Below are 27,602 nucleotides of genomic sequence, written 5' to 3' on the forward strand. Positions count from 1 at the left end.
ATCACTTTTGCTTCTAGATTCAAGTCTGATAGAATTATATTTCAATCATTATAACTTGAGTTCAAAATATTGAGCACACCTGGACATTTTCTGTGGCCTTTCTTGTGTTTTTGAATTTTTATAAAGCTATTCCAGTTTATTCCTTTTATAAATAGAAGAATAATTTATAAATAAAGTCCAACCTATGAGCATTACACCATGTTGTATCTTAAAGTTCATTGTTTATAAGTCTAGTCAAGTAATCTTCCACTTGAAAGGACTTTCAACAAAACTGACTGTTTTGGGTGAAATTTGAGATAAGTCCTTGAGGCCATGCCAGATGAGGGTCTCAGGCATGTCCTGACAGTGTGGCAGCTTTTCCCCTACTATCAAGACCAGATGGCTTAAGTACCACAGGTTCTCATAGCAAACAAGGACTGGAGGGAACAATCCATGGAAAAACATATCTTTTGATGGAGTGAATGGGTGAAAACTCTGATTATAAAACCAGAGCCAGTGAGTCTTCTCCACTACTCTATGTAGATGCAAGATTTTCGGATATATCATAATTATTTTTTATGGTTTGGGAAGGTAAAATTTTCAGAATATATAAGAAGATTTTGATTTTTTCAAATATAAATAATCACAAATTTTACTTTAAGAGGCCCATACAAAGCAAAGTCCTGCTATACACACAAAGTCTGTCTACACGTCAGTCCTTTGCTAGAACTGATCTGGACAAACCTCAACAAAATCAAATGATCCCAGATGAAAGTTCAGAAGATTGCATAATTTTGACTTTGGAAAACCTAGAAAACCAAGTCATAAGCAAAGGTTGCTCATCTCCTAGATATTTGGAAAAGCCGTGTTCTTGATACTGTTGGAATCAGAGCTGACAAAGTTTGGCAGGGTGGTATTTCCTAAGACCAGGGTTGCAGAGATCCCATCTATAAAGAGCACCATGATGATGAAATGGTAGCTCACCCACATATTTCTTGTATATTGAGTTTTATTATGTACAAAAGTATTCTTCAGGTCACCTCTAAGGTGATTGCTGAGGTCCATTTTGTAGAGAGCATCACATGGTAACTTCTGCATAATCAAAGTGAAGCAACCAAAATCTTTCAGTGTGGGAAGAAGTAGTAACCAAGGCTGTCCATGTGTGCTGCCACAGAGCCTTTTTTACCTTCACTAACAAAGTCTTCTCTGCTTGTCATTAAAACAGTTCTTTCTCAGGGATTAAAAGCCAGCAAACAACAAGCCTCTCTCCCTGTTCTTCCCCACTGCTCTCTCTCTCTCTCTCTCTCTCTCTCTCTCTCTCTCTCTCTCTCTCTCGTGTGTGTGTGTGTGTGTGTGTGTGTGTGTGTGTGTTTGTGTGTGTCTGTGTGTCTGTGTGTCTGTGTGAAAGTTTAGTGTATATCAAATCTGACATTTTGTATTAAAGAGTTGCATTAGGTCATTCAAGAAATTGTCTTACAAGAAATGTCTTTGATATAGAAAAATGAAGTTGCCTCCACAAATAAGTATGACATTGATTCCATTAAAGACTCTTAAAGTGAATCTTAGAGATTATATAAAAGAGGATTATTTGCTTTGTCCTTTAAAGACAGGGTCCCACTTGTAGCCCATGCTGGCCTTGGAACTTAAAATCAGTCTCTCTCAGCCTCCACAGTGCTGAGATTACAGGCATGTGCCGTCACACCCAGCCAAGAGGGGTATCTTTACATTATCAAGTAAGGAAATAATTTCTCAGACAAGACAAAAATATTACAGTAACAAAAGTAAACTTGTTATGTTTGACTATGATAAAAAGGTTATAAATTTGAGAGTGTTTGTGTGTGTGTGTGTGTGTGTATGTGTGTGTGGTGTAAGGTGATATGGAAGTAGAAAAAGAGGGATAGAAATGATATAAATAGAGTACTCATATATAAAATTCTCAAACAATAAATTTTAAATTAAAAATTGCCATATTTGGCATAATAAAATAAAACATCAGATTAAATGACAATGTTTAAAAAGAAATTTGTTATGACATTTGTATTAGTGACAGATTTGTATTCATAATACGCAAGCAACCTCAAAAGCCATTCAGTAAAACACAAATGACTCAATTATGGAAAACGCTAAAGGAAACAAGAGGAGAAATTGGTAATCTAAAGATTTAGGAGAATTACACTATCTTGTTATTCATTAGGTTAATTCGGGTGTTAAAACAAACACCATCCTCCTTGTAATATCAATTTTTACTAAAAAGCACAGAAAAGTGGATTCTCATACTAAGAACCTATCAAGTATATTCTATTATTGAATATAATATTATTGAATCAAGTATTTTGTGGGCAAAGAGAAGACACACATGGGAAAGATACACTAGCATAAACATGAGCTACACTGTTCATACACTGGTAGAGTGGTAGAGGGATGTCACTGGGTAAGACATTGCTATCTGTTATCTTTAAAAGAGAGAGAGGGGAAGAGAAGGGACAAAGAGAGAATCCTTACACTATGGAACTTTTCCAGGCTTCTTACCCCAGGCCCTCATAGAACTTTTGTGATCCCCTGTCAGTATGGCTGAAAACATTTGCAATAAGTTTAGGAAAGGACATTTTCCCTACACACATACAGTGAAACAGACACCATGAGTCTCTCAGTGACTTACTCAAATATGAGAGTCAGCCAACTAGGCTGTTGTGCTCCAAGAATATTTTCTAGCAAGGCCTGCTACTGGCTATATCAGGAGACAGTGTGGAGTTTGGACGGAGGTCATTTGTCAGCATTCTGAACTCAGGGAAGTCATAAACACTTCGTGCTCTTTGCATCTTAGTTTATTCAGCTCTTTAAAAACGGTGTTAACAACTTCAGCAGAAACTTGTTTTGAGATAGCATGTTCTCTGACAGTATAAGGAAGTACCCAATTCTTTTAGAAGAGGAATCAAGAGATCAGCACTGACACCCTCATTTCTCTCTTAATAAAGATGTTCTCGTTGCCCAGATAGGAAACTAGAAGGTAAGTTGTTGGAACTCTTTACCAGAGTCCCCCACAAATACATTTCCAATGAGGTGCTTCAGATACACTCTAACCCCCACAAAGTTCATGTGTTAAATGTTTGGTCCCGAGGCAGTGCTGTGGGGAGTTGCAGGACATTAAGAAGACCCAGTGAGTTCTGAGGTCCTCCAGGGTATGCTTTCACAGTGTAGTTCTCACACAGCCCTTTGAGTTCTCCTGGGAAAGTGGAGCAAGAACTCAGCCTCGCCTGTCCTGTTCTCTGTTTTCTCTCTGCTTCCCAGATGAGGAAAAGGCCACCTGCCCTGAGCTACATTGCCACCCTTGTTGTTCATACCCCATCTGCCATGGGCCCTCACCACAGCTGAGCTGATACAGATCCCATGTTCTTGAATCTTCCAAACTGTGAGCTAAAAAACCTCATTTCTTCATAAAAAAGCATGTGTCAGGAGTTACTTACAGGAATGAGAAGTTGACAGACATGATCTGCAAGGAGGATCCTAAGAGGATTTTGAGAAATGAGAAAATATGTTTCAGCTTATCTGTTACTATATGAAACACTTCCATAGTACTTGATCATTTATTCTCTGGATGAGTGATCTTTCTTCCTTCTTTATATGACAACAGTTTGTACTGTTTCTAAGATACAATAGAAAGATTTTTCCCTCTAGTATGGTTAAGCAAAGAAGTTATTTCTAATATAGACAGTTAGCAATAATTTATACCTGGAAAAATGTAAATAACACAAGCCCATTCATCCCATTATAAATGGTAGGTGAGAGCCTAAGTCACTTCCCATGACCCAGAAATCTCTGGATGCTTCCACATTATTGAACAAGAGAAGTGTCATTGAGGAAACAGAACGGGAAGAGGAGACTTCATGGTTCTCATCAAAGTACAGTGCATTGAAAATTTCACAAAAATGTAAGAAGAGCAGATGTATGTGTTGCTAGTACTTTCCCTGGGGTCCTCGAAGGGGCCTGGGCAAATCCTTGGTCCTGAATGCTGCCCTCCATCACTTCATGGCTGCTAGCCACTCACTGTCCCCTCAGCAGGTTTCCCAGCAGCCCAGATGTACAGAGGGAAAGGCAAAGTCCGTTATCTGTAAGGTTACCAGGCAGAGGAGGAACAGCAGCCCTCCCACTCAGCCTATTAGTTCCTACTGGCCATGGAATACTCTTAGTTGTCAAGCCAAGTTGAAAGCTGGAAGAAAACTGGGGAATTTCAAGTCATTCTCCAGTGGAAACTGCCGAAGAGAACATCACCTTCTCGCCAAAGCACATAGTCTCGCTGTTAAAGAAATTAAAATCCTAATGCCATTTCATTGATGTTTATAATCATATACTCTGACAAAAAAAATAGCTTCTGTTAACTTTGGGAAGAACTTTCTTGCATTAGGTGTTTAGGAAGATGTTTCAATAGTGACGTTAAAAATGTCTGGCTGACACTGCATAAACTGCACTGGAGGGGAGAAGTGAATGTAACACAAGAAATGGTATTGTCTATCACATCAGTATTAATGGACTTAAACTTAGTTGGACATACTGTGTCATCTCCATGGAGAAACTCAACATGTATGTTGCTGTAGGCAGGGACTCCATCTGCTGCACAGGAAAGCAGTGCTCAGTGTGAAATGCAGCTTTCCTCACCCTTTCCATTTAGGCCACAGGGGAAGAAGGAACTGGAAGTTCAAACAGGGACAGCTTCAGAGAGAAAGCAACTTCACACGCACACACACACACACACACACACACACACACACACACACACACACACACACACACAAAACCACACCACAACCATCTTCACACTGACCTGGCCCTGTGGAGCCCTACTTCCAGTAACAGCCTTGGCTCACATCCATTCTGCCCAAGCCTCTCTCCCAAGACTGAGTGAGCTGAGAAGTGTCTGTGGCTTAAAAGAGACACCGAGAAAGACTAGTCAGCAACGTAGCAGAGCGTTCAGCTAGGTGAGTCTTGAAGGGAGGTGAGCCAGGCTACAAAGAGAAAATAGTTTTCCAGTTCACAGGTTATCACGGTGAGAGGACTCCATGCTCTGACTTACCAAACCTTCTTTCACTATAGCCCTGGAAAAATATTAGTTCTGAGTTAAATATTAACAGGTGTCCACATGAGTTTCTTAGTTCATGTATGTCCACATTCTACTATTTCACATGGGCAAGTTATTACTTAAAAGAAATTTATGAATAAATGTAATAATCTCAATGCATGGAATGTTATACTTTGGGCATTGTTCTAACCCTCTTGAGAGCGGCTGTAATTACCCAAAGGTGACCTATACAGAACTGGGCTCGTTATTTTTGCCATAGACTGGGGAAGGGACTCAGAAGTGTCCCACCCCAGGATTTATAGTTAGTTAATAGACAGTATTCTCTTAGTGTCACTGCCAGTCATTAGTTGCCCACATCATTGTAATTAATCCCAATTAAGCGCATTGGTTGACCAAATCACACTTGGGTGGAACTGGCTTTTTGTTTCTGGCTTGAGGGCCCTGTGTTGGGTGAATAGATATGTGTTCCTGTCTCCTCAGGAAAGGTTCATAGGACTTACCCAGCCTAGCATCAGCCATAGGCATAGTCTAATCACAACACAGGTTAGATTGAAATAATTATTTTCCCTATTGTTTAGACTGCAAAATTAATGACCACACACTTTGGGTGGTCTTTGAAGGTAATGTATTCTACACTATGATTAATAGTAAAAATGGATGACTATTCAGTCTTCAAGTGACTGCATCAAAATAATTTTACATTGTCCATTATATACTCTATTTCTTAAGATAATGTAAATGCAAGATACATAACAGGAAAAAAATCACCCAATACCACTTGATCTTTTCTTGTGTAAATGGTCAAAATTGTTTCGATAAAATGGAGGGAAGCAGTTGATAGTCCTTACTGTGCTGAAGTCATACCTCCTAATTGCGTTTCTATTTCCTCCAGGACTCCACTCTAACTGTACCAAAGGCTCGGCTCATTTAATTCCTTCAGGAAAAGTAATTGAAAGTAGTTCCTTCCCTAAACACTCATTGCCCACTACTTATTGTAAGTTAGAGTTATTACTTTCCTTTACATTTTATTTTGATAAACACAAAATAAAACTCGAAACTGCCAAATGCACACTCACATAAAACTCTAGTTCCTGTTTGAAGGGTTGAAGTAAGGTAGACAGATCAAGTACCCACAGACTAGATGGACTGCTCCCTCTTCTGGTAGATACATATTAAAAAGAAAAGGCAATAAGGCTCCTTGGTGTGCACTTAGGTTTAATCAGTCAAAAAGGTAACTGTACTATTAATTATTTACGATAGAATGTCATTAAGTAACCAAGCCTCCAAACTGAGACCTTATGGGGAAGATTTAAAGGTGGGTAACTGGACATACATTTTCTTGCTTCTAGTAAGGAGTGGGATTGTTCTAGCCTAAGAACACTTGAGAGGACCTCCTGACCACTGCTCTTGCAGATAATTGCAGATGTTATTTTAGGTGACTAGAAGCACTGTATATATTGAGGGAATCTGCTTAAATACAGTGATGATTTTTTTTTCTAATCCTTTATGAGAAAGTAAAGTTCTTTTTCCCCTGAAGTTTTATCTATTTATTTGCTTATTGCTGAACAGGGCTGATTAGAAGCCAAGACAATGGCCTGTGTGGCTCACATTTTTTTTTTTTTTCAGAGAACAGAGCTGTAAAGTTATGTTAGTTTCTTGAAAGTTAGATGAACGTGTACTGTGACAGAAGGGAGATGGTGATGTTGCTACTGGTGCAGGCATCCTGCAGAATGCTGTGCCAGTCAGTGGAGGAAAATCTGTACTGCTGAAGATTCCGTTTGCAAGGAAGTCCTTTCCTTCATCAACGAGAAGTGTGCTGTGTGCTAGAGCTCTGAGAACCAGAGGAGAAGCCCTAAAATATCAAAGAGCTGAAGGAAGGTGAGCTAACCTACTGCCTCGGTATACTTCTGTCTTTCCCACCTTCACCCCATCCCCCATCATCTAAAACAGTGAGCACGTTGGTGCCCTCTAGAGGATCATCTTTGAAATTGTTGAGGTTTGAGGCTTGGGGGGTTTTCATTTTATGGTTTAGTGAAGAGGGAGGGAAAAATACCCGGCCTGGCAGGGTCAGTGAGCAGAGAGGCACTAGACAACACCGAATACCTTATTCAAAGTGGGCATGCAAAGCATTTTTTTCTAAACAAATCAAGTCCTTCTTTCCAGGTGTGAAAACATCTGTTTTGGTCAGCTGATTTACTAGTTCTACACTACCTGGTCATAGGAGCCTGGTTTGGGACCTCTAACGCTATGTGTGATCTTGTTTCTCAAAAACGAAAAAGTTAAACAAGGGAAGTATAAATGCAAAGTAACATGACCCTTTTGTACTTTGATATGACCATCATCTTCAAATGTCACATGCAGAAATGTGATTAATACAAACATCCAGTGGAATGCTGGGCAGATTTCAGAGCACTGCCCACAAAGGAACAGTTCACAGGGCTCCTCTTCCACCGGTAAACATTCCTGTCGGCAAGGCAAGGGAGCCTGACAAAATGAAATGATCGATATACAGTGAAATATAATTTTGCTGATAGGAATGTGTCCCCCACTTCTAGGACTTTAAGGAAAGGCTTGGGAATTTTAAGTTTACTAAAGCATTCTAAAAATATCTCATTAATATAAATATAATTATATATATGTAAATATAATTATATAATATAAATATAATTATACAATATAAATAATATAAAGTTCCAGATGAGAGTTAAAGAACACGACAGATTGTAAATTATAGTGAACTACACATAATGAAGAAAAAGTGTCGTAACTATAAGAGTGGTCACTATAACAATGCTGAAAAGAAATGTTGATAATGTAATTTCCAATCATTTTATAGCATTTTGACCGACATTAGATTTTGGTTAGATAAAATGTAAATATAAAAATTAAAATGTGAAATAAGATGACAAAATATTGTGCTTGAAAAACTCAATTTCTTTTAGATTTGTAATGATGATATGCATTGGATTCCTTTATAGTGAAAAAATTATCATTGATTTATTGACAAGTTTCTCAAAGACTTTGTTGCTGACCTGAATTTTTCAGTTGGTTATTTTGGGCAGGTCCGACAAGTTTATAAGTACTATTAATAAATAATATATACCCTTTAGAGACTTTTTTTTCCAAGACAGGGTTTCTCTGTGTAGCTTTGCATCTTTCATGGAACTCGCTTTGTAAACCAGGCTGGCCTCAAATTGCTTTGTAGACCAGACTGGCCTCGAACTCACAGAGATCCACCTGCCTCTGCCTCCCGAGTGCTGGGATTAAAGGTGTGTGCCACCGCCGCCTGCCCAGCACTCGGGAGGCAGAGCCAGGCGGATCTCTGTGAGTTCGAGGCCAGCCTGGGCTACCAAGTGAGTTCCAGGAAAGGCGCAAAGCTACACAGAGAAACCCTGTCTCGAAAAACCAAAAAAAAAAAAAAAAAAAAAAAAAAAAAAAAAAAGTTAAAAAAAAGTTCAGACTTTTTAATAAGCAAAGTATTAAATTGATATTTGACAGACAGATGAAACATGATAGACAATTTTATAAGAATAATAACCTTGACCCAAAACTGAATTGCTTCACACTCAGTAATCTAGTGGAGGCTTCCATAGACAGAGTTTTGATAAAGTGGCAATTTATTGTAACATTCTAATTTTGTTATAACTGAACGTCTATAACAGAAGTATAGCTAATGAGACAATGATTTAAGATCTCACTTTATGTGAATGAAATATTACATTCTCAGAGGTGAAATGTGGGCATTTCATAAGAGTTTATTAAAGAAGCCACCAAATGGCACAGCTCTCATTATTACCAATTAAATATCTAACATAATGAAAACTAGTCTATTCTGTTAAACTTCATATTTAAAGCATTTATTTATTTATCATTTCATTAAAAAAACTTTCTCTGACTTGAACTTCAGAGTTTTCCAATGTCACTTTGAATATTCTTTGTTTTTGTTGTTTACCTTTTGTTTGTTTGTTGAGACATGGTCGTCATGTAGTCTGGGTTGACTCTGTAGTTATGGTTTGCTTTGAACTTCTGATTCTCTTGCCTCTGCCTAAGTTCTGTGTAGCTGGAGTTTTCCTGGTCCTGCCTAGCCCACCAATAGTTTGGGAAGATAACCATAACATTTTACCTTTGTTTCAACTTGTTAAGGCAATAATAAAGAAAACTTGAAATTTTCCCTAATCACCATAGCAGAACAAAATCTGAGTATGAAAGGGACCAGTTTACTCAGAAACATCATTAAAAAGTAAACGCTAATTTCTGATGACTTTTCCTTATTTTACATAGTAATTATGTGCTAAAATTACTAAAGTATATAAAAATACACAGAACATTCTCACTTTTAACTGTTAATTTAACTGTTAATTATATGAAAGTTAAATGTTTGTTTTAGATTAATTTTTATCTCCATCATATTTAGATTTCAGAGTCTTACAGTTGCTATAGATTATCATGACATAGCAATTTATTTTTATTAACTTTTAGTTGCTAATGTCAACACTGAAATCTAAAATATTAACAAAGCATTAATGCACAATACCTCAGCTGTTACTTTGGCTTTGTACAAAAAAATTATAACAGCTAGTTACATTTTTTTCTTTTGTCTACCTAGTGAAAAAGAAAAAGTATAAGAGAAACTAGGAAATTCATAGCAATAAATTGAATATGTTTTCAAAATGACAGAGACTGGATGTAAGAAGATATTTGTGAATTATCATAAAAATTGCCCATGAGCTAGCACATATGTATACATTACTGTTTCCTCTCTTCTGCTCTAGTCTCTTCTCTCCTTTCTCTTGTCATCTCTCCCTCTCCACTGGGTCTCTCTCTCTCTCTCTCTCTCTCTCTCTCTCTCTCTCTCTCTCTCTCTCTCTCTCTCTCTCTCTCTCTCCCCCACTTCCCTCACTGGAAGGAACTACATCACTGTGAATAGCCCCGTACACAATGCCAGCAGGGAACTTGTCTTTAACTCAGTGTAAGGAAGAAAAGTCTATTTTTGTGTGCCCCTTGGTGTGCTCTTGCCAATAAAAGGCACATCTTGCTATTCTAGGTTGAGAGATGAGAAGGAGAACATTTGGAATGAAGCCACACCACTGTGAACAAACAATTATGCTTTCACCACTGTTATCCCAATCAGAGTCATTACATTCATTTGATGTATTACAAAGGTCTACCCTTGGCAAGAAACACTGACATGTCTCTTTATGCTATGAATACCATTCTGTCTTACATAAAATTGTTACCATCTGCTTACCTTACCAGTTTCAAATGGTAGAATGGTGTGAATGCGAGCCTGCTTTAAAAAGCTTTAACACCTGTGCTACACTCTTCAAGTTGTTATCTTTAATCATCCAGTTCATTAAGTTATGCGTCAATGTTTTGCTTTTCTAAATTGTATCAAAGGATAACTAGCTTCAAATTTTAGGGTATTTTTTTCCTTAGGCCAGTGGAAAATTTACATCTTTTTATAATAGTTTATTATCAGTATTATATTATTAGTGTGTGCCACAATGTACAGGGATAATTTTGTGAAGTCAGTTCTCTCTTTCTACCTTTATATGGAGTCTGGTCAACCTACCTCAGGTTGCCAGGCTTCAGCAGCAAGTGCTTTTACCCATTGAGCTTTTCTGCCATCCCCTAACAGTGTATTCTAAATATTAACACACACTGTGTAAAAATGGTCTACTGAATGAACATGTATAGCCCACGTTTAGCAACTGCAAAAAAAAAATGAAGAAAATATATTCTTACTTAACAAATTTTATAGTTGGATGAAATAAAAGTGAATCCTTGGTTCTACACTGATCTGCTACTGCAGAGGTTTATGATTCTTTTAATGATTATGTTTTGTTACTTTTAAATGTAATTTGAAATTTGTCAAACCGAAACCACTTTCTACTCCAATTTTCAAAGTCGAAAGAAATGCATGCAAGAGAACATAAGCAGTGGTGATTCTGTCTCCACTGATTTACTTCCTTAATGAATGTTGAATAATGACTCAGCTGGTGAGTGGTAGATATTCAGATTTGGTTCTTCCACAGTGACACCAGCTCTCTGATATTCATGTCACATGGAATATTAGTTGGTTTCTGTTCTAACAGTGATTAGGAAAAACGTAGAGTTCTGTTTATTATTTCCTCATTATGAGGAGTAAGGAGGATAGGGGACACTTTGTTAAGAAAAACATCCCAGTGAATACTATTTGTGATTATATCACTTAAGAAAGAGCAATCCAAACATAATTCATTTAGAACTATTATTTATAATGTTTTCATATATATTACTGAGACCCAGCTATGTAATAGTTTTTATTTCTGGTCATCAACTCAGAAACAAAAAAAAAAGGTAGGAGAAAGTAGAATTTTAAGTAAATATACTAACTTTAAGTAAATATGCTAATTAAAAAACAATTTTCAGAGAAGTCTGAGAGTTTGAAGTTAACTGAAGAGATAGAATATTCAAATGGCCAAGTGACCATGGGAAAACCTGAAAAGATCACCCCAACCTACCCCAGTCATATAGCAAATGCCCACTGACTTAACTTGGATTTTAAAATGCTCTCAAACAAGATTTTCAGGATTCCAGCATTTGGAATTTTAATACGAGGGGTTTCTTCATTAAGCATCACGGGTTTTCAGTGACTTTCATCTTTCAGGACCTCAACATTTGATTGATGTTTGACAGTCTTTGCTCAGAATTGCACTAAGCAATAGCTACTTTATTGTATCCTTATTCAATTTTATTTTATTTTTGCTTTTATTTGAGATGGGGTCTTGCTATGTAGCCAAGACTAGAATCAAGCTGGAAATGCTCTTGCCTCAGCTTCTCAAGTACTGGGATTACAGCACACCTACCTTACGTTTTTCTATAGGTTATATTTTCATCAAGAAAAGTCAACCTTGACTCTTGCTGCAGGTCTGCTCTTTAAGTCTCCTTGCTGATCTACCACCAAGGCCTTGACAGATCAAAATGAAGAAAAAGTCTATATATATATCACAATGTCTTTGCCTTGTGCAAACATGGCTTTGAGGTTGGCAGCAATGACCTCTAAGGTGATCTTTTATTCCATCACTGGGTGCCTCTGCCCCCAGAGTGTCTTGGAGAGCATGAGCCAGGACTCCTATGTGGCCTATGAGGCTCAAAGCAAGTTGGCATACTAACCCTGAAGGACCCCTTCATGATGGTATTGTCACCAGCTGGGACAGCATCTGGTGAAGACAGTGAGCTTCCTTTGACTTCTATGTTGGTGGCTTAGAGAAATTCTAAAGAGCAGATCCAAATGAAAGAAGTCGCATAAATAAATTCAAAGTACCTAAGAGAGCTGTAGACTGGATAAATAAATTTTGAGTTTTTTTGAGATGACAGATAACACTGTACATATTTGATTGAGATCATCATGGCTGAAGTAGACAGACAACTACAAGAATACTGAGTTTTTTTTTTTAACACTTTATTAAGGGATCTTACAGAATTCAGTGCTACCTAGATCATGGTTTGGTAAATTTTTTGTGTTCTTTTTTCACCATGGAAATTTTTACATGACTCTAGATATATGAGTGTATAAAGTAGGTATGCAAATGAAACACTTGGTGATCATAAATCATAAATTATTTTAAAACATTTCTCTGGTTAGCATGTAGTTTTCACTATTCATTAAAAAGAAAACAAATTTGCATACTAATGAGATAGCTGTGGGGTTTTTTATGTAAAAAAATTAAATCTTAGCTGGATATTTGATAAGTGAAGGACATGGAACATCTTCAAAGTTTTTCAAAGTTGATCCAAATATTGATTTTATAATCCTCAGTGCTGATAATGGTGTTTCACATAAGCAGATAGTAAAGACTGGTAGAAATGTGTTTAGGCCATTAGAAAATTCTGTCCTAATCTCTAAATCCAAATCCACTTTATTGTAGAATATTAATTTAAGATGTGTTACATTTGTTTATGCTATAGAATGTTTGCTTAATGATGCAAAGATGTGTTGCAGTCTTTTATGTTGTATTGGTTTAACTCTGTGAAGCTGTGTTACTTTGCCTGCTCAAAACACCTGATTGGTCTAATAAAGAGCTGAATGGCCAATAGTAAGGCAGGAGTGAGACAGGCAGGGCTGCCAGGCAGAGAGAATAAATAGAAGGAGAAAAGGAGAAGAAGAAAGAATGAGAAAAGGAGGAACAGGATGCCAGGGGCCAGACACCCAGCCACAGCCAGACTTGGAATAAGAAGGAAAGAAAAGATATACAGAAATAGGAAAGGTAAAATCCTGGAGGCAAAAAGTAAATGGGATAATCTAAGCTAAGAAAATCTGGCTAGGAATAAGCCAAGCTAAGGCCATGCATTCATAAGAAAGAATAAGTCACTGTGTGATTATTCGGAAACTGGGTGGCAGGCCCCCAAAGAGCAAAGAGTGGAAAAACAAAAATAAAAATGAAAAAACAACAACAACAAAAAAAACTACACTACTTATTTACTTTTCTATTAAATGCAGGTCAGCAACACAAACAGCACTTTTACAATCAAACATCATCATACAACACAACACAACACACAATCAAACATCATCAACACAACAAAGTAATGTGCTAATTTGAGAAAACATTTTAAGAAAATATGAAGAAGTCCTTGCTTTTAATAATTGAGCCATGATGTTTCTCTAAGTGCAGAGAAGTGTGTATGGACAGTAAAAACACTGAATTCATAACATACAGCAGCCCTGAATCTGAGTTGAGGGATCCGAGGCAGTTTGCTGGTGTTACACAGTGCAAGAGCATGCACAGTACACACTGCAAGTGTTGTATCTTCAGAACCCAGGCTGCAGTGCAAGCATGCACCACGCCAAAGGCGAGTACTAGCCAAAGCACCTCATGACCACGCATTGGATATTGAATGAATTTTTGGTTCTTGTGTGTTGAGAATCCATTTACTGTTGTCAAATTTATCCCAGCTGCCACACTCCATTATATGACCTCCATAATGAAGTCACAAACTGCAGTTAAGGGTCTAGACAGCACGACTCCTCACCTCCTCACCACACAACATTGAGTGGTGGCTCCAGAGAGTACTTAGTATTAAAAAAAATTAAACTACCCAGGCTTAAAGTATTCATCCATGGTCAGTCCCAAAGAAGACATCATTAATAGGTGTAGCTTGAGTTTTCCTGCCTGGCCCACAGTCAGGACAAATCTCTCTCACCTGCCAGTCCCCACAGCCACTCAGATCCGACCAAGTAAACACAGTTTGGTTACAAACTGTATGGCTGTGGCAGGCTTCTTGCTAACTGTTCTTACAGTTTAAATTAATCCATTTCCATTAATCTATTATTATTATTATTATTTTTTTTTTTTGGTTTTTCGAGACAGGGCTTTTCTGTGTAGCTTTGCGCCTTTCCTGGAACTCACTTGGTAGTCCAGGCTGGCCTCAAACTCACAGAGATCAACCTGGCTCTGCCTCCCAAGTGCTGGGATTAAAGGCGTGCACTACCACCACCCGGCTTTTTTTTTTTTTTTTTTTTTTTTTTTTTTTTCGAGACAGGGTTTCTCATGTATTGGATACACATGCCTTTAATCAATACCAATCATGGAAAACCTGGAGGCCTATACAGACAGGCCGTGAGGAGACGGTCATGTGGTTGGGTTTACAACCAATGAGAAGGCAGAACAGGAACTCTATATAAAGACTTTAACACAGGGGTAGCTCTGGTTTGGAGAGGTAGGACCACCGCAGGACTCTTAGCTCTGACCTCTTGGCTTTATTCTTTGCAAAAAAAAAAAAAAAGTGCTGTGGGATGTTCTGTGTGGCAAATGTGTTGCTAATTAGTCAGTAAATAAAACACTGATTGGCCATTGGCTAGGCAGGAAGTGTAGGCGGGACAAGGAGGAGAATAAAGCTGGGAACTGGAATGCTGAGTCAGAGAGACACTGCCAGCCTCCAGGATGAGAAACAGCATGTGAAGATACTGGTAAGCCACAAGCCATGTGGCAAGGTATAGATTTATGGAGATGGATTAATTTGAGCTGTAGGAACAGTTAGCAAGAAGCCTGCCACGGCCATACAATTTGTAACCAATATAAGTCTCTGTGTTTACTTGGTTGGGTCTGAGGGTCTGTGGGACTGGCAGGTGATAGAGATTTGTCCTGACTGTGGGCCAGGCAGGAAAACTTAAGCTACAAATGGCGTCCAACGTGGTGGCAAGAGTTTCCACCTAAAAACTGAGAAAAAAGATTCTAAAACGGAGCTAAAAACAGTTCCGAATTGTCTCTCTCAAATGAGCGGCAGCTGCTGGTATGAGCTACTTGTGGGTTCCTAGTGTGCATGCTCAACCTGCCTTATGGCAGGAATGAGGCCTCTGCAAGTGGCACATTAAGCTGCATGGTGGATTTAGACTTTGCTAGCACAAAACAAAAAAGAGGTTTTTGGACTACACGCTGCTTGGATAAAAGCATAGACCCACGATAGCTCCCAGAGCTGGTGGAAAACGTACCACCGCCATGTTGGGAAGCTGAGGTGGGCGGAGCCAGCAGCCACAGCTGCTACAGTTTAAAGCAATAGATACACAATAAGACAGATTCAGATGTAATAGTTTGCAATGTGTGTAAAATATACGTAGGCTTGAAAGAGACAAAAAAGGTGATATATACAGTTATATAAACAAATACATAGTTTTAAAAAAATAAAGTCTTTAAAGAGACAGTAAAATTAATATAAAAATTAAGCCACATAAAGATGAATATTACACAGAGAATCTGGATTGTGTTGTCTTTGGGATTTTTAACTGCAGAAAAACATTTGATTGCAAAAGCTGTTGAGTTATGCCAAAATGTATATTTTAAAGATACCTTGACTTCAAAATTTGGATATAAGGATATGTTGCTTTGGAGAAGAGTCTCTGCTTTTGTTCCCACAGAAAGCCAAAGGCTATGGATTTGTTCCAGATTAAGATACATCAGGTTTGACCAGCCAAGACCCCCTGAAAGGTTTCCGATGACACCATGACCCAGATGATCCAACATCCAGAATGGTTTGAAGGCAACTGGCTCAGACAATACAGCCTCACGGACTATTCCATAATCCTAAAATTTTCTTTGTGTCCCCATAAGATACAGCGCCGCCCTCCAGCAGGAAGTAGTAAGAGAAGCTACGCCCAAATTCCCAAATTATATGTAATTTTACTTTGTTAAGGTTAAAACCTTCCTTTTTGAAAAAAAAAAGGGGGGGGGGGAGTGCTGTGGGATATTCTGTATGGCAAATGTGTTGCTAATTAGTCAATAAATAAAACACTGATTGGCCATTGTCTAGGCAGGAAGTGTAGGCGGGACAAGGAGGAGAATAAAGCTGGGAAGTGGAAGGCTGAGTCAGAGAGACACTGCCAGCCGCCATGATGACAAACAGCAAGTGAAGATGCCGGTAAGCCACGAGCCACGTGGCAAGGTATAGATTTATAGAAATGGATTAATTTAAGATGTAAGAACAGTTAGCAAGAAGCCTGTCACGGCCATACAGTTTGTAACCAATATAAGTCTCTGTGTTTACTTGGTTGGGTCTGAGGGTCTGTGGGACTGGCAGGTGATAGAGATTTGTCCTGACTATGGGCCAGGCAGGAAAACTTAAGCTACAAATAGGTAAGGGCACTATGAATTAACTGGGTCTTGGCTTTTTCCAGTTTTTTAAAGAGATGGGAGAATAATGGTGACCGGGTGTTTTAGTTGATTCTGGTCAGTTGGAGGTAATTCCCAACAATCCTCAAGACACATATAGAACAAACTGAATTGTATTGCAGGACTGCAGACATGTACAGACTCACTGAGTCCCTCAGTATCTTGAAAAGACTTTATAATCTGAAAAATTGCTGCAGGCTGTTTATTCAAAGGTAAAGTGTGTAAACATCATTTATGACAATGTTATATTTTTTGGCAAAAAAAAGTTTGCATTGAAATTTAAACTTTAAAAAGACAAGAGAGTATTCATGGAACATCACATGATCCTTATTCTTCACCTTCATTTAAAAGTCATAATAACCAAGATAAACTGTTTCTACAAAGATTTATTTTTATGCTTATGTGCAAGTGCCTCTGCATACATGCATACATGCCAACACAGACCAGAAGAAGGCATCAGATACCCTGATATTGGAATTACAGGCAGTTATAAGCTGCCATGTGGATGTTTAGAACCAAATCTGGGTCCTCTGAGACAGCAGCAATTGCTCTTAAAGTTTAAATTTTCCTAGTGGATTGTAGGTTGGTTATCCTATACTTTACTCCTAGTATCCACTTAGGAGTGAGTACATGCCATGTTTGTCTTTCTGGGTCTGGGTTACCTGACTCAGAATGATTTTTTTCTAGTTCCATCCATTTGCCTGCAAATTTCATGAAGTCATTGTTTTATACAGCTGAGTAATACTCCATCGTGTAAATGTACCACATTTTCCCAACTTGAAGTGCCATGCTTTGTTCAAGCCCATGAGAAACCTGACACTTTCTGAATGGAGATGGAGGAGGAGGGGGTGAGGATGGGGGTGGGGAACTATGGTTTGGTTTGAAAAAATGTTAAATAAAATTAAAAAAAAAAACTTTCTTAGTGATCATGGAACTTCTGGCAAATCTGCCTTTTTACTTTACAGAATTTCAGAAATTTTGATGATTACTTCAATAGGGTGGCAGGGGAGAGGGAAAGAGGGAGGGAGGGAACACTAGCCAGTCTATGCAGTGACTTACAGTGTTTCTCCACTCATTTTCATGCAAAGTTTGCTGCAGCCACATCACCTGGATTCTGTGAGGAATTCTTCGGGGCCCTAATCTGATAAAGAGATTTAGAATTGTGCATTGGGGAATTAGAAATTTTTGAAATAAACTGACTTTGCTTTTAAAAATCAAAGGGTTCATTTTCTTACTGTCTCCACCTGAGTTTGCTCATTTGTCGCTAGACACGTCCTGTTAATTCGAGTCACATGGGTGACTCAAGTCTTCCAGCTTCTCACCTCTGTCTCCGCCCTGGCCACATGTGGACTCTTCATCTGCTTCAGGGAGTCGTTATTAAAAGACATGACTTTAGTTTGTAAGGGGCAGCAGCTTCTTATTAACTACAAATATATGCTTTTCTTTTTAATTTCAGTTTGCTCAAGGGTAAAATAAGACAGTACTGTTTCACAATGTAATTAAAACTTTCCTCTCCCCCTCCCCCCTCCTCTCCCTCCTTCACTTCATTAAAAAAAATAAATATATATTAAAAATTATGAAATTCTCTTTCTGGGCCCACAACAGTGTTCCATCCTTTCATTTCTCAGGAATTCCTTAATTCTGGCAAGTAGCCCCCAAATTCATGACCTTTTGTTTGTTTGTTTCTGAGATTGTTAATTTAATTACATCTCTCCCTTCTTTCTTTCCGGCCTCTAAACCCTCCCTTATACCCCCCCCCCCCCCCCCCCCCCCCCCCGCCCTTCTTCAAATTCATGGCCTCTTCTTCATTAATTGTCATTGCTTGCATATTTGTGTATACATATACATGTTCCTAAATATAACCTGTTGACCATACAATGTTACTTGATGTGTATGTTTCCAAGGCCAACCATTTGGCACTGGAGAGCCATGCTTTTCCATGGGGAGGACCACACTTCTCCTGCTCCCGGCTTTTCTCAGGTGCCTGTAGTTCTTTGTGAAAGGTTGTAACTTGTTTCATTTATTTCTTACAGTGTTGTTGGTGCTGTGCAGGTGGTATTGTTGCATCACAGAAAATTCTCCACGCATGGTCCTGTACTGCACATGTCTGTCAACAACGAGCTTTTTTGCTCATACGCTGTGTTTGGCAACTTTCCACACTGAGGTATCTGTGCTAATACACACATATGCCTAATACACACTGGTGGAGTACTTTGCTAGGCTTTGAACCAACTCTCTCTCCCAGCAGTGATGGATGGGAATTCCCCCCTTTTGCGTCAGCATCGCTGGTCTTTTCATGTGCACATTCTGAGAGGAGCTCAGTGACAGGCATTCTGGTGATAATTTGAATCTGCCTGATCATTATTTCCTTACTGCCCTTCAAAAATTGACACAAGACCCACAAACACAAAATTAACTACTTTAAAATACAGAGTTATATACCCATGGGGTGGTGCAGCTGTCGGCAGTATCTAATCCAGAAAATGTGCAACACTCCAGAGAAAATCCACAAAGAGAATTGTCACCAACCACTGGGCTTCCTTTCCCTTGTCTTCTAATAATGGCTGATGTATGCACATCTCCACAGACTTGCTTCTTTTACACATGTTATATGTAATCATACAATGTGGTTTTTTTTTCCTTCTCGGATGTTTGAGGTTTATTTCAATGCAGACTTGTGTCCGTATTTTATTTTTGTTAATACCTTAATAGAAGTGTTCCACTGTATGGGTTATACACCCCGACCAGACAAAGTCTCACCACTCATACCAGGTTGGTCGTACACATGCACATCTACCTGCCCCATCTTAAGACTGTCCTTATGCAAAGTGTTTTGTAAAATGTGCTTTGATTTTGCCAGGGGTAATATCACGCGGTGAAATTCTAGACATTTGAGGAGATATTATTTAAGTTTTATAACTCACTGCCAAATCTTCCCACAGCTGTTTTGGTTTGGTGTTTTGAGACAGGGTTTCTCTGTGTAGCACTTGCTGTCCTGGAACTCCCTATAGATCAGGCTGGACTCGAACTCAGAGATCACCTGCTCGTGTCTCCTGAGTGCCGGGATTGAAGGCATGCACCACCACCACCACCCAGCAGTGGCTTTACTTTTTTAGATTCTTACCAACAACAGTGCATGAGAATGAAGCAGCTCTAAAAGACTGTGTGTTTAGTCTCACTGGTCTTTGTAACATCAGGCTTCTACTTGAGATGCAATGGCATCGAGTATGGCTCTCAGTTCATCTCCTTGAAGAGCATGATGACAGAGAGCACTTACATTTTGTTGGTTATTAATGTCTTTTTCTGTGAAGTGTGCTTGTAGCTCCCCAAACAGACAAACACTGGAAACAGCCTGAGTTTCAGTCCACAGAAACCATATAAACAAACTGATATAGTCAAATAATGGAGTTACACTTAGCAATGAATGAAGAATCAGACCCTGATATAGAAAGCAACATAAGTTAACCCCCAACACCATGTTGAGTGACAGCAGTATATAAAGAACATTGGTTGCTACTATTGTAAAATTTAAAAAAAAGCATGGTCTGTGGTGATATTGTGTCCCCCAATATATTTTGCACCCTAATAAACTTATCTGGGGTCAGAGAACAGAACAGCCACTAGACAGACATAGAGGCCAGAAAATGGTGACACACACATCTTTAATCCTAGCATTCTGTGAGTTCAAAGCCACACTGGAAACAGCCAGGCATGGTGACACACACCTTTAATCCCAGGAAGTAATGGCAGGAAGTAGGAAGGTATATAAAGTGTGAGGACCAGGAACTAGAGCCTTTTTAAGCTTTTAAGCTTTTAGCAGCAGTTCAGCTGAGATCAGTTCAATGAGGACTCAGAGGCTTTCAGTCTGAGGAAACAAGATTGTCTGAGAAGTTGGCAAGATGAGGTTATCTGTGGCGTGTTCTGTCTCTCTGATCTTTCAGCGCTCACCCCACTACCTGGCTCCGAGTTTGTTTTTATTAATAAGACCTTTTAAGATTCGTGCTACAATGGTCAAAAGATTTTCATCGGGTTAAAATCAACAAAAGTTTCCTGGAAAAGAAGGGAAATGTCCCCGCACTTTCATGCAGTTCTGTGTCTCAGTCACAACAGGATTGCTGACGGGTCAACAATTCACTAATGTTGCTCTTATTGTCACAACAGAATGAAACTAAGATTATATTGTAATTAATATTATGAATTCCAGATCACTTAGAGAGAGGTACACTGATGTCTGCATTAATCAAATAAGAACAATAAGATAGGCAAACAATAGGTAAAGGGAAGGATGTTTACAAAGCAGATATAGTAAAATGAATTTAATTCAGAATAGATTATAAATAGATATTCCCTATAAAACTTTTTCAATAAATATCTGAGTATTTTATAAGAGGCTAAGGAAGGTTGATATATTTTCAACTAAGAGTAAATTGTTCACCTTTCTCAGGATGGAGTATAATTTTATAAAATGTTCAAAAAGAAAATAAAACAACATGATTTGTATTCTGTGACTCTGGGTTACTGCTATATGATATTCCTCAAGATGTTTAAGACATTATTGAATTCTTAACATATGTGAAAATATACTTAGTGCTTCATAAAATAATACATTTAGAGCCTAGACTGACTGTTCAAATGTCTAGCTCATATTCACATCTTTTCATAAAAATAAAATTTATGTACCAATATTGGCAAGTGTTAGTAACAAAGTTTTTCAGTTCAATCTTCCTTCAAAGTGGTTTAATCTGGCAGGGCCTGGAGGAACATGCCTGTAATCCTAATACTTTGTAAGTGGTGGCAGGGGGATGAGGATGTCAAGGTCATACTCAACTTCATAGCAGGCAGCCTGGTCTACAAGAGAGAATGTTCTATTAGCCTCTCCTAGGGATGAGCTTCCTAATTGACTGACCACCGAAAGTGGTCAATACTGAAACGTGTGTGTGTGTGTGTGTGTGTGTGTGTGTGTGTGTGTGTGTGTGTGTGTGTAACAATGACAATCAGAGAAGAAAAGACTCTCAATCTGAGATCAAGGGAGAACAGGAACGGAGTGGGAGGGGGGAGACATGGGAGTGGCTGGTGAGAAAAAAAGAAAGGGAAAAAGTGACATGATTATATTTTAGCTTAACATTCTAAGCAAATAATAAATAAATACATTTAAAATACCATGTGATTTTTATAATTGTATACTTTCAGTCTATTTTTTTCATGGCAAATGAATATTAATCATTATAGTCAAAATTGACACCCATACACATAAATCTTTGATTATCTAATAGATTTACTATTAAATTTTAGCAGAAGAAATTTTCATTTTGCTTAAAGAACAGAGCACCAGCGTGAATTGATCTGCACGTGGGAAACTTAGAGCATTTCGGATACAGCTAAAATCCAATAGATGGCAGTGAAATACAGAACATGTACTGACTGCTGAATCCTCATGCTTGCTTCCCCTACTAGACAGCTAGTCTAATGTCAATTAAAAACTCCACTGAACCATAACAATCTCTTTAGAATCATACATTATATATATAAAAATAATACATTATATATATAAATCATACATTTTATATATATATATGTATATATATATGTATGTATAGTAAATTTCTGAGCAAGAAATACTCCAAATTACATTCATGAAGGTGCTGTGACTATGTGGGATGATGCCTTCCCTGGGGTTCCATGAGCAAGTTTGTAGGGTGTTCTGGTGTGGAATCAACAGGACTCCACAGTGCTTATGCAGAATCTCAACCCATCTCACAGCTGGGTGTTTCTTGAGAGACTTTGCCTATTTTCAAATAACCCATGAAAACAGGACGGGGTGGAAAGGAGACGACAGTTGAGATGTCAGAGGAAGGTTTAAGTCACGTAGACCCCACTGCTATGGACCTATGGTGAGGCAGAATATCACAGGAGGCAAAGGTATGGCAGAGTGCAGCGGTCAGTCACCTGTGGCAGCCGAGAATGATGGTAAGAAGGGGGAGAAAATGCCAGGTGACAAGCAGTGTCTCCACAGAGCTCTTGGCCTGGGGACCGTTCATTTCAATGACGTCTTACCGCTAAGGTTTCACCACCTCCCCATATCCCATCAGATAATGAGACTCATCCATTGGTAAAGGAAAACCTCATGACACAAGTGTCTCCTGCAAGCCCCACCTCTGAACCACTGCGCTGGGGGTCAAGCCTGCAGAACATGAGTCTTCGGGAGACGTTTCAGACCCAAATCACAATAAGGGGCATTGAAATAGCAACTGCTCTGCAACCAGAAGAGACAAAAGGCATCCAGACTCTGGTAGGTGTGATGATGAGAAGCAGTTTTGTCATCTGACATAGTTTTCTATGAGGTCTCTCATGAAATAACTCCAGGCAGTTGTTTGGTTATATAGAGAGAGTTGTCTATTTATCTGAAAACAAAACATAATAATGGAAGTTTCCATTATTAAGCAGCCTAGGCCCGATGCCACTGTGTACATACCATGCAGTCATAAGTGAAGCACGGCTTCGGAGATGTAATACCTGGCTCCTGACATGGTATTTGAGTTACAATGTTTGTACCAATTCTTTCATGTCACACTTGTTTTCCTCAGATAACAATTTCCTCATTTACATGAATAGACTGGGTATTATGACAGAAATTCAGTTTGATGATTGTTACATTTTCAGTGTGAAGTGTTCCCTCCACAGGCTTAGGTGTTGGAGGCTAAGTGCTCTGCTAGGGGAACTATTCCAAGGGTTCCTGGAAACTCTAGGAAGTGCAACTTGCCTGGAGGTCAGTAAGAACAGATTCTGGGGGCAGGGATTATGTTGTCCCGCACCGCCTCCCCCACTACTTCCTCTGTGTGATTCTGGCCTGTTCTTAGGTAAACAGCCATCTTTCACCACAGACAACTGCTACCTGTGTGTTCTGACCAAGTTCATGAGGCCAAACCATGGCTAAGCGCTTTGCAACTGAGAACCAAGTAACAAAACATCTGAACTTTTCTTCTGAACAATTTTTTTCAGATGATTGGTTACAAGGACATAGATATAATACAAGAGTCAACAGGAAGTTCATCCTAGAATCAAGTTTATGCAAATGAGGCTCCTTGATCCTATTCATACTGAGAATTAGACTCACCAAGTAGTCTTTTGGGGAGATGATTTCTACGTCACTGCTTTGCCAAATTAGGTAGGAAGAACACAGGCTGAGTCTTCGAGTCTTTTCCTTGTTCAGATCATAGACTTCTCTCATTATTCATATGTCTCTCTTAGAGCTGGGAGAGCTCTGTGATCCTACTTCCAAATTTCTCCATATTTCAAACATCCTGTGCAGATAGTAATGCAATGTCCTCTGGATGTTTCCTAAGATCCTCCAACAGTCCTTTAGTGCATCAACAGCACATTGTTGTGAACTACAGCCCTGCCTGTCCCTCTGCAGATGAGAACGATCATCTGATGGATGCTGAGCACTACTTCACTGTAACTTGAAGAGACAAAACATGGGAATTTCATTCTTATTTCTGAAAGGATCTCAAACTGTGATTTTCCTAAAGAAAATCCCTAGAGGGGAGTTTTGACAAGAATTCAGCCCCAGACTGTCAGTGAGAGCATCAGGAATGGTTTCTCCCCCAGACCCATACTAACAAGGGCCATAATGTCCTGGTGGGCTTCCACTAGTGCTGATTGCAGCTGTTGGCTCAAACTAGCGCCCAGGCCCAGGCCCAGGTCCGCCCACCTGTAGTGAAGATCATCTTACCTTTTGTTTCTCTTGTCTGTCTACCCTTAAGGCTGTTTCCAGTTTTCCTGTCAGGAAGAGGGGTTCCGTCCTCTGTTGGTCAGTGAATTCTCCTGCTACCACATCCTCTTATATCAGACTGGTCACTTTGAGCGGGGACTTTAGTTGGACTGACCAACGTTCCGATATATATCTTCACCTTACTATCATAGGCAGTGTCTTCTTCCTGCCATGGGCGGTGCTCTTCGATGGCAGCTGCCTGTCATCCATCCATTCAGCCCCCTCAGAGGGTCTCATTCACTAGCACTCTGAAATCCAGTAGGCCTCCTGGTGGAAATCCATGACTTAGAAAACTGACATCAACAATATCTCCTTGATAGTAGTGTCATTATTCCCTTTCAACCTGTGGACACAGTGTTATTCTGAAAGGCTAGACAATTTCATCTTCCATTTCCATCACTTATCATAGAAATTTGATTTAAGAAACATTTCTTCAAAAAAATCCTTGTTACATTTTAAATATTTGAATTATCTCTCCTATATCCTGTTAACAGCACTCACTTTCCATCATCTTTCTTTATTTTTTAAAAGCAGTGAGGAGTGGTGGAGTGTTAGGGGTATGAGTGTAGGAATGAGTAGTTTCATTTACCTACATAAACTGTAGTGTCTTGAAGCAGGAAAAGTCTTTGTAGGAAAAGATAAACACTTTTAATTCAAAAGATGACAGTTAGAAAGATGATACTTACTGCTTTGCAATTAAACTCATAAGTCTATATACACAGTATAATTTCAATACAAAACTCCGCACATAGTAGGTACTGCTGTTGGAAGATAAACTGCTTTTGTGTTAATTGTTCTGAAGACAGAGCTCCTAGAATCATTAACTCTTTAATCACTGTGTCAACATTCCTTTAGCTAATGACACCTTATAGCAGTTGATTTTATGACCCAATCAAGACTGCAATTAGAACTATAGTATTGATCCGCAAACCTGTCTAGACAGGCTCTGAACAGAAGGAAGTTAACAATTGAGAGACCTTTCTGTAATTATTACAACCAGAAAAGGCTTCCTAATGAAAATGTGTAGCTAATCAAGTCCCTTTGAAGCTCCTAGAGTGAGGAAACAGGAGACAGGAGATAAAGGATGTTTGAAACAGAAAGAAAATACTGATAATGGAGATAAAAATGAAAACACACTAGAGACAATCACACATTTATTTTTACTTAAGCCAGGACAAAGTGTCACACACACCAAGGCTACCAGCCTCAAACAGCCGCTGCAGGGAGCTTCACTATTATAATCTGGGAGGCAAGATCCAAGTCCAATTATTTTCTTACCAAGTACTCCCTTCTCCTCTGTTTGGTGAATTAGACAAGTTATCAGCAGCAAGAGAAAAGAAGGATGGGGAAAAGGAAGGATTTAAGAAAACTTCTGCCAAATAACAGCTTTTATTATTTGGAATTTTCATACATACACAATGCATCATATTCATCTCCTTCTACCTTCTCCCAACCCCCAAGATTCCTCCCAGCACATCTCAATGCCAAATTCATGCCTTTTTTCTTCTTAATTTTATTTTTTTAACCCACAGAATCTAATTAGTGCTGTTCATACGTGTGTGCATGGGTGTAGGTCATCTACAGGGATTCAAGAAATCTACTACTGAGCACATTCCTAAAGAAAAGTGACTGTTGATCACTAACATGCCTAATAATAGCTTGAAATAATAAATTCACTGGAAGAAATGGGTATTTATCATTTTCAATTTACATTTATAATGTATAAAATCTGCATGCAAACCAAAATAAACTGTAAGTCTTACCAAGACCAGTAAGGTAGTGGGGCAAAGAGCTCAAACTACTAAGCACAAAACCAATGTGCTTGGTTTTATTTTGTTGATGTATGGATGTGTTTATGTGTTCACATGTGTGTGCACTTGTGCATAAAGGCCCTCATGCTTGTGTGTGTATATGTGTATGGAAGCTTGAGTTCAATGTCAGATGGCTTGTTCCCCAGTTCAGCTGGCCTTACCGTCCAGAGAGCTCCAGGATCCACCTGTTCCTGCTGCATAGTGTTGGGACAACAGGCAGCAGCTGCTGTACCCAGCTTTTTATGTGGACGCCAGAGTTTTGAACTCCAGATGTAGGCTTATATGGCAAGCATCTTCCTGACCGAGCTACCACCCTAGCCCCTTGTTTAGTGTTTTAACAAGTCCTCCTGAGAGTTGATTTGGTGTCATGTGTGGTTTATCTTCAGCAGTGAGAAGGCAGGTGAAGTTCTTGCCATAGAGTTTGCATTTGGGAGCAGGGAACAGGAAATGACCATATAAACAAACAGATATGTGATGTGTTCTCCAATAACAAGTGTGATCATAGCCCCTCTGGCCAAGCACCTGGGCTTGTCAGCTCTTGTAACTTTAAAAACCCCGTCTCAGCATTTAAATGTTTGTGATAATCTTATCACTTGCTTACAGCTCCTGATCAGATAGTTATGTTCATCTTTAAACGCTTTTCAACTCACCGTCTCTGCTTTCCTGTGGATCAGGCCATGTTTGTATAACATTAGTGCATGCTTCCAGCTAAGAGCCTGAAAAATGTCCACCATGCTGTCTTAGAGTGTTTGTTTGGGTCTCCTGTACACACTTGGACCAGAGGGACTTCTGTTTTAAGTGATTCAATTTCTGGCATTCTTCTGTATTCAGCTTTGACTCTGGAGGTAGTAGTCACAGGAAGGGAGATTTTACAGAACTTTGACTAACTAGTAAAAAGTAGTTGGGCCATGAACAGTTATACCTAAGGCAAAATGTGATAATATCAAAACTAAAAAGTATCCAATCTCAAGAAATTCTAGAAAATTTTCAAGAACTCTAGACATGAGTGGTGATCTGTGTGCAAGGATGAATGCATTTTTCCCTTGTGAAAAATCCACTTCTGCATTTTTAGTTTTAATGTTCGCAATGATGTGTAAGTGATGATATGTTCAGTGCTATAATGAGAATATAAAAATTGTTTGTTTTTCCTATTTTCATGCTTGTTCTGACAAATTTTAAGGCCCCCCCCCTTGCCTTCAGTATCAATAAATGTACACTTCCCACAGTTATACACACCGAGAACCACGACAATGTGCAAGGAAGTGTTTGGTGCACAAGAAAAACCCTGGAAAGAGGAAAATCTGCTGAGACAAAAGGGA

Source organism: Peromyscus californicus, unplaced genomic scaffold, assembly GCF_007827085.1.
Source record: "Peromyscus californicus insignis strain IS unplaced genomic scaffold, ASM782708v3 Scaffold_5__1_contigs__length_169319896, whole genome shotgun sequence".
NCBI lineage: Eukaryota > Metazoa > Chordata > Mammalia > Rodentia > Cricetidae > Peromyscus > Peromyscus californicus.